Genomic DNA, 8,225 nt, shown 5'->3' on the forward strand with positions numbered 1-8,225 from the left:
GTAGTTTTAGCATCGTTGTTTCGAGTGGCTTTAGCCTCTACCCACTTCGATACATAATCAACCACAAGAATTATATAACAATTGCCAACAGAAGAAACAAATGGACCCATATAGTCAAGTCCCCAAACATCAAATATTTCGCATATATGTATAGGATTAAGGGGCATTTCGTTTCTTCGACTCAAATTACTTACACATTGACAATTGTCACACAACTTGTAAAACAAGTAAGCATCACGGAAAATATGAGGCCAAAAAAATCCGCATTCCAAAATTTTATGAGCAGTTCGTTTCGGTCCAAAGTGTCCTCCACACGAATAGGAATGACAAAAATTTAAAATTGACCTTACCTCGCTTTTAGGAACACACCGTCGAATTACCTGGTCTGAACAATGCTTCTAGAGATATGGATCATCCCAAATGAAGAAACAATATTCTCTCTTGATGCGGTTTACTTCGTCTCTCGTTAAATCAGATGGAAATTTACCTGTAGCTAAGTAAATAACTATATCTGCGAACCAAGGTGTTGACTTATGTGCCATCATCAAGCTTTCCTCCAAGAATTCTTCACGAATGGGAGGATCAACTATAGTGATTGGAAGCCGACTTAAGTGATCGACCACTAAGTTCTCACATCCTTTCTTGTCCTTGATTTCCAAATCAAACTCTTGGAGGAGTAAGATCCAACGGATTAGTCGTGGTTTCGCCTCTTTTTTTCTGAGCAAGTACTTCAAGGCTGCATGATCAGAGAAAACAATAAATTTAGTGCCAAGAAGATATGATCTAAATTTATCTAATGCAAATTGCGAATAATTCTTTTTCGGTTGTTGAATAATTCCATTGTGCGAAATCCAAGGTATGGGATACATAAGCGATAACGTGAGGTTCTTTCCCGATCTTTTGTCTGAGCACAGCCCCAACACTTCCATCCGAAGCATCACATATAACTTCGAAGGGAAAGTCCCAATTTGGCGGTTGGACTATGGGTGCCGAAACTAACTTTTCCTTCAATATGTCGAATGATTGTTGGCATTTTTGGTCGAAATCAAAGATTTTATCTTTCTGTAATAGCTCGCACAATGGTTGCGCCACTTTAGAGAAATCCTTAATGAATCTACGGTAAAAGCCTGCATGACCAAGGAAAGAACGAATTTCCCTCACCGAAGTGGGATAAGGAAGTGAACGTATTATATCAGTTTTTTCCTTATCTACCGTAATTCCTTTAGATGAAACAATATGTCCTATAATCAAACCTTTATCAACCATAAAGTGACACTTTTCATAATTCAAAACAAGGTTAAATTCTAGGCACCGACGCAACACATTTTTCAAATTTAATAGACATTCCTTGAACGAGTTACCGTAAACAGTGAAGTCGTCCATGAAGACTTCAATACCTTTCTCAATAAAATCAGAAAAAATACTGATCATACACCTTTGGAATGTGAAAGGTGCATTGAAAAGTCCGAAAGGCATACGTCGGTAAGCGAAGGTACCAAAGGGGCATGTGAATGTCGTCTTTTCTTGATCTTCAGGTGCTACTGGAATCTGGAAGAAACCTGAAAATCCATTAAGACAACAATAATGAGATTTTCCGGCTAATCGTTCTATCATTTGATCTATAAATGGAAGAGGAAACTGGTCTTTCCGAGTTAAAGAATTTAACTTCCTGTAATCGATGCAGACTCTCCATCTATTATGAACTCGTGTTGGTACAAGTTCTCCTTCAGAATTTTCAACCACAGTAACTCATCTTTTTTTAGGAACTACATGTACCGGACTTACCCATTTGCTATCCGAAATTGGATATATAATATCTGCATCTAGGAGTTTTTGTATCTCCTTTTTTACCACTTCCATCATTGGTGGATTCAACCGACGTTGACCCTCACGTGTTGGATTTACGCCTTCTTCAGTTTTAATTTTATGCATACAAGTAGATGGACTCAAACCTTTTATGTCAGCGATGGTCCATCCTATAGCCTCCTTGTATTGGCGCAAAACCGTGATCAAGTCTTTTTCCTCCTCCTCGGATAACCCTTTTGATATGATTACTGGCAGAGTATTGTTTGGTCCAAGGAAGGCGTATTTCAAGTGATCAGGCAACTGTTTAAGTTCAACTTCGGGTGCTTGTAGAACAGAAGGTAAGACTTTAGGCTTAGAAGAAATCAAATTCAATTATGTATGATCATAATTCATGTTTTCATCATGACCCTCCAGTTCCCTGCATATATCAAATGAAAAATTAGTCTTTAAAAATTCATCAGCCAAAGGATCAATTAAATCGACAGAATTTAAACTTTCCACTTTATCAGGATATCTCATTGTCTTATATACATCAAATTTAACGATCTCACCGTCGAACTCCATAGTTAAAATTCCGCTCCTCACGTCAATTTTTGTGTGTGTAGTGCTCAGAAAAGGGCACCCCAAAAGAATATCAGACGATGTGCTCGTGCGATCATTCTCCATGTTGATTATATAAAAATCGGAGGAAAATATCAAGTCATTTACCTCCACCAATACATTCTCTACGAGTCCTTCAGGATAGATTATTGACCTGTCGGTAAGCTGTATCGAAATCTTTGTGTCCTTCAAAAGATCGTTAGTGACCATTTTATAAATAGATAGAGGTATTACATTAATTGATGCACCAAGATCACACATAGCTCGTTTAATCTCAACCTTACCAATTTTACAAGGGATTGCAAACATACCTTGGTCCTTCATTTTAGGTGGTAACTTTCTTTGGAAACCGACTGAGACATTTGCTCCTAGGCTTAGTTTCTCGACTCCGGTAAGCTTTCTTTTTGTTGTACAGAGATCCTTTAAAAATCGGGCATACCTTGGAACCTTCCGGATAACCTCAAGGAGAGTTATATTAACTTCCACCTTCTGAAGTACGTCTAATATTTCCTTTTCATCGGTTTTTTTTATCTCTTTTGACTAGCCTCGACGGAAAAGGCGATGGCACGTCATAGGGAGATGGTGTTGGGTCGTCTATTTGTTCTTTGTTATTCTTCTCCTGGGACCCTGAATCATCAGTCGTCTTCTCTTTCTGGGTCACTTCGTTCGATGGAACAGGTGGTCCCACTACTGTACCGCTTCGAAGAGTGATGGCGCTGACGTTCTCCCTCAGGTTTACTTCAGTTTGAGATAGAAGCTTACCTTGTGATTCCAAGTGGCTTACGGTTTGAGCTATTTGGCTTATCCTTTTCTCAATCTCTTGGAAGTTTGCTTCAGTTCGAGTCTGGAATTTTTCGTGGGATAGTACTAACCTCTCGACAATCGATTCTAATGATGACTTCTGCGGTTGTTGCGGTGGTGGAGGTCTCGCTTGATAGCCTTGATTCGGTCTCGATTTCTGGGCATAACTGAAGTTCGGATGATCCTTCCATCCTGGGTTGTATGTATTTCCGTAAGGATTATAAGCTCTTTGGGGAGGTCCCGGGAAATTCCCAACTGTGTTGACTTGAGCTGCTACGTCGTCTTGAATCAGTGGACAACCGTCTGTTGGATGATCAGGTAATGCACATATTCCACATAATCGGTTTTGTCCTGTCTTTCCTGCAACAAGAGAGTTTACGACTTCAGTTAACTTGTCAATTTTATTTTCTAAGGAATATGAACTTATCTCATGAACCCTTCAAGAAGGTTCATTGTTTGTGCGAAATTGTTGGGAATTTGCAGCCATCGTGGATATTAAGTCCCTAGCTTCTGTAGGAGTCATAGTCACCAAGGCTTCACCGCTGGCTGCATCGATCATCTTCATTTCCAGGGGAGATAGTCCTTTGTAAAAGTAGTGAAGGAGTGTTTGTTCGGTTAACCCATGTTGCGGGCAACTAGAACATAACTTCTTAAACCGTTCTCAGTAGTCGTAAAGTGACTCTCCATCAAGTTGTTTGATTCCGAGTATTCTTCTTCGTAGTTCACTTACTTTTTCCGCAGGGAAAAAACTATCAAGAAAAAGACGAGTCATGTGAGCACGTAGTAATAGAATATCCTCGTTTGGCAATCCTCGACTGTGGGTCAGGAGATGAATAAGGCCAGTTTTCAATTGGTACGGAGTTTCAACTTGGGGAAAATCAATGCACATAGGCCAGTTTTCAATTGGTACGGAGTTTTCAGTGGGTGCCGCGACTAACTCCCGAATAGTAGGTTTGACCATCATAATTGTATTACCTGAATTTGATTCTTCTTCTGGATTCGTTTGTTGTCTCCTTATTTCCCGAAGTGTCTGTGCGTGGAGTCTCCTAGCTTTAGCTTCAATCTCCGGGTCGTACACCACTAATGCTCCCGGATTAGACCTGGTCATAAATCAAAAGCAAACAAAAATTAGTAACTTTGGCGAAGTCCCCGACAACGACGCCAATTTGATAACTATCGTTTCGATGTCAAAATAATTTCCTTCTTCTCGAATAATAAATAAAGGAAAATTCGTAGTGTAGAGAAGTAGGGTCGAATCCACAGGGACTTAGAAAATTCTTAATTTATGTTTGATTGGTCTATGTCAGGCTTGAAAGATAGTAAAATGGGGGGGTTTGGTAGAATGAGATTTAAGTAGTAATAAAAATGATTAAATAAATAAAAGCAATTAAAGTAAAAAATAGAGAATAAAGATTGTGAATAAATACGGTAAAAATAGCCTCAAGCCTTGCTTTGACTCAATTTTCTTTAGATCATCGAATAAGATTTTCTCTTCGGGATTCACGTCGGTTACTTTGTGTATGAGGGCTATCCTTGTAACTCTACCTTATATACCGAATACCCAAGGCAATCTTTGATTCCGGCTTCGGGAATTGATTCTATCAATATCAATTATCGTAGATCAATTACCGTTTAAGTTCGTTGCGACCGACTCGGATTGTTGCTTCTATAACCGTCAATTCCGATCTCAAATCCCTCTTGGCGAAGCTATCTCACCAATTGTGTTCCCAGGAAGTCAAATTACTTTCTATAAGCCGAATCTTCATTCCACATGTTTAATCGCAACAACCTCTTGACCAAAGTCAATCTTTGATTTTGAAAAAGAATAAGCACAGAGATTGAGAGAGATTTCCAAAGATATTAGGGACATGTTTTAATTCTCCCGTTGGAATTGAGTCATCGCGATAACTCTCGATTTATGAAAAGTTTAGCTAAGCATGACAAAAGTCAAACTTAGCATATTAAAAACAAGTTTGAAAATAAAGAAAAATAAAAGAACTTGAAAAAGGAAAAAGAGAAAACTTTTATAAAAACTAGAGAGAAAAGAAGAATGTATTCCGAATGATGAGTTTAGGCTTACCCCAAGTGGGTATTTATAGCCTCTCAAAGCCTAAAGGATAAGAAAAGAAAATAATTAAATAATAAAAAAGATAATTGTTTTTAAATTTAAATTCAAACTTACACTAGTCTTTTAATGCAACTCTACTCGTCAATCTTCCAGAAGGCGTACAGACGAAGTCCTCTAGAAACCGCCGCTGACTGGACCTTCTAGAAACTGCCACGTCAGACCGCGTCGTGCCCAGAGTCGTGCCCATGTCTCCAGCCGTGACCAAATAATAAAAAAAATACAGAATTCACCCGTTTTATCACTAATTCTGGAAAGTAAGGACCTGTACGAAAATATGCATAGAACAACCAAATTAGCAGCAATATCTCCACAACATCGAAGAAATAACGAGAAAAGATTAACTATTCTGAACACTCATCACTTTCCCATGATAGATCAAAATGATTCCCAAAGTTCAGATTATAGGTATTCTCATTGGTATAGGCATTGTAATTTCAAATGTAGCTTCTTGGGAAATACATAGAAATGGGATTTTGAGGGTATTCCTCAAAATTATGATTGTCACCATAATAGATACAATTAATAATAGATATTGATTTCACTTCATACATACCTTCATGTTGTTACATCTTCATCACCATCTCAATCAATGTTGTGATTTGAAAAGCCATGGAATTGAAAGCATCAATATCCATTGCTACAATATTGCATCTGCTAAACATGATCGTTGTGTTAGGATATGGTATTCATTGCTGGAGATTCTCTCAAGGATGTCATATGTTTCATTATAATACTTGTCCATCAATTCTCCATTGATTTGAAAAGCCATGGAATTGAAAGCATCAATATCCATTGCTACAATATTGCATCTGCTAAACATGATCGTTGTGTTAGGATATGGTATTCATTGCTGGAGATTCTCTCAAGGATGTCATATGTTTCATTATAATACTTGTCCATCAATTCTCCATTAGCAGAGGTATCTTCAACCATTCGGGTTTGCATGTTAAGACCATTGTAGAATATCTCTATTTATGTCCAATGTTGGAAACAATGCATCGATCATTTGCACAGTAAATCTTTAAATTGCTCTCATGCTTCATAAAAGCTCTCATTCTCCAACTACTTGCAAGATGTGATGTCATTCCTCAATTTAACTTTCTTGCTGGGTGGATTGAATGCATCAAAATATTTTGTGCCAAGTCATTCCATGATGTTATACCACTAGAAGACAACGAGTTAAGCCATGCTCTAACATTGTCATGGAGTGAGTGGGGAAATAATTTCAGCTTCAGTGCATGTACGGGCATTCCTTGATGTACAAAAGAATCGCACATATTCATGAATTCTTACAAGTGTACTCGAGGGTCCTCAGTGTGTATCCCATTATATTTCCTAATTAACTCTAGCATTTGGAACATCATTAGCTTTAGTTCGAAGTTGGTAGCATGGATGACAAGCATCACGATGCTAGGATATAAATTATCCAATGTCGGTGCAATATGCTCTCTAAAAGGTCAGTTACGATCATCCATATTGTAGCAATGCTATGGTATTGGAACATTTAGTAATTGCGGAACACAATATTAAGCCATGTTTATTTGTTGTTGAAATTGGTGTTCCGAATGTTGATGTGTGTCATGCACTAGCAATGTTATGCTAAAAAAATACGTACAAAAAGAAAATAAACAAAGTTAATAAAAATAAACAAAATAATTCTAATGTAATACCATTGCTCCCCTGCAATGGCGCCAAAAACTTGATGCTACGAAAATACTATAGCATTTACGTAAGTGAACGTGTCGTAAATCAAGTAATAAAGTGGACACTATGAGAGTGTCGGGTGTTGAACCCACATAGAGAAAGGAATTACATCTTAGAATTGCTAGTCTCAAATAGAAAAAGATAAGGTTAAAGTAAGATAGTGATAGAAATAAAAAAAAAGTAATAAAGAAAAATTCTATATGGAAGGGAATGCAGTAGAAATCAGGAGAGTAAATAGACCACTGGACCAATAAATGCTGATGTCCTTTGGCAGTTGATAGTATGATTATGTTGTGGCAATACAATTATGCGACTTGAAATGATTACAAATTAATCTCCTTTCCTAAATACTAGTGTTGTACATAATTAGCCTGCAACATTAATAATTCCATCTCTAAAAATCATCAAAATTACATACATAAAAATACTTTTATTTCTAAAAAAAATATTTCTTAAAGCTCCAACACATAAAAAATGTTATTTCAAGAAAAAATCATAAAACAAACATTTCACCAAACACCTTATGTTCAAATCCAAAAAACACCATAAAAATTATAACATTCAAACTAAACAAAGTTTCTTTCTTCTTTCAAGTAAAGACACTAAGAAAGCTTGAACCCTAAATGGTCATCGCAGCTACATCGATGTTGATGCTCCAGTTGCTGATATATTCCTTGGTGGATTCAAACCTCCATGGCCAGTGGAGATACTAAAATAAAATGAAGATGAAGAAAGGTTGAAGAAGAAGTCTCAAAAGTGTGAAATGATGCCTTATTTATAACCTTTAAAGGCCAAAACATCATCTAATAAGAAAAATATGATTTTCCCTATATTTTCCATCCATTTTACAGATATATTCGACAAGTGTCTGAATCTAAAAAATTTCATAATTGTCTACTGAGTCACCAGTTATTGCAACATCTGTTCAATAGTCCTTGTAGCTCCAAGCAATGCTATAGCATAAACGTACCAGATTACATCATAAAATATTAAAATTAACCCAAATTCTATCAACTCACTCCCATGATGCAAATGATAAAAAAATATAAACATGATCCTAATATGATCCTAATGATACTAAAGTTCAAGCTCAACCTCAGGAAAAAGATCCTAAATAATGACTCTTTTAGAGAGTTATCAACCACCTTACACCACCAAGCTGATTAAACAAGTCATCAATAAAAGG

General features: G+C 36.9%; 1 non-coding gene across 1 annotated transcript; it reads left to right on the forward strand.

The window, feature by feature from the left end:
* The first annotated feature begins 6,323 nt into the window (after positions 1-6,323).
* LOC120143681 lies at positions 6,324-6,430 on the forward strand. The gene has a single exon (XR_005517967.1). It is a non-coding gene; the product is annotated as a small nucleolar RNA R71 (small nucleolar RNA).
* The last annotated feature ends 1,795 nt before the right edge of the window (positions 6,431-8,225 follow it).

The sequence above is a fragment of the Hibiscus syriacus genome, unplaced genomic scaffold, assembly GCF_006381635.1.
Source record: "Hibiscus syriacus cultivar Baekdansim isolate YM2019G1 unplaced genomic scaffold, ASM638163v2 tig00002237_pilon, whole genome shotgun sequence".
NCBI classification, from domain to species: Eukaryota; Viridiplantae; Streptophyta; class Magnoliopsida; order Malvales; family Malvaceae; genus Hibiscus; species Hibiscus syriacus.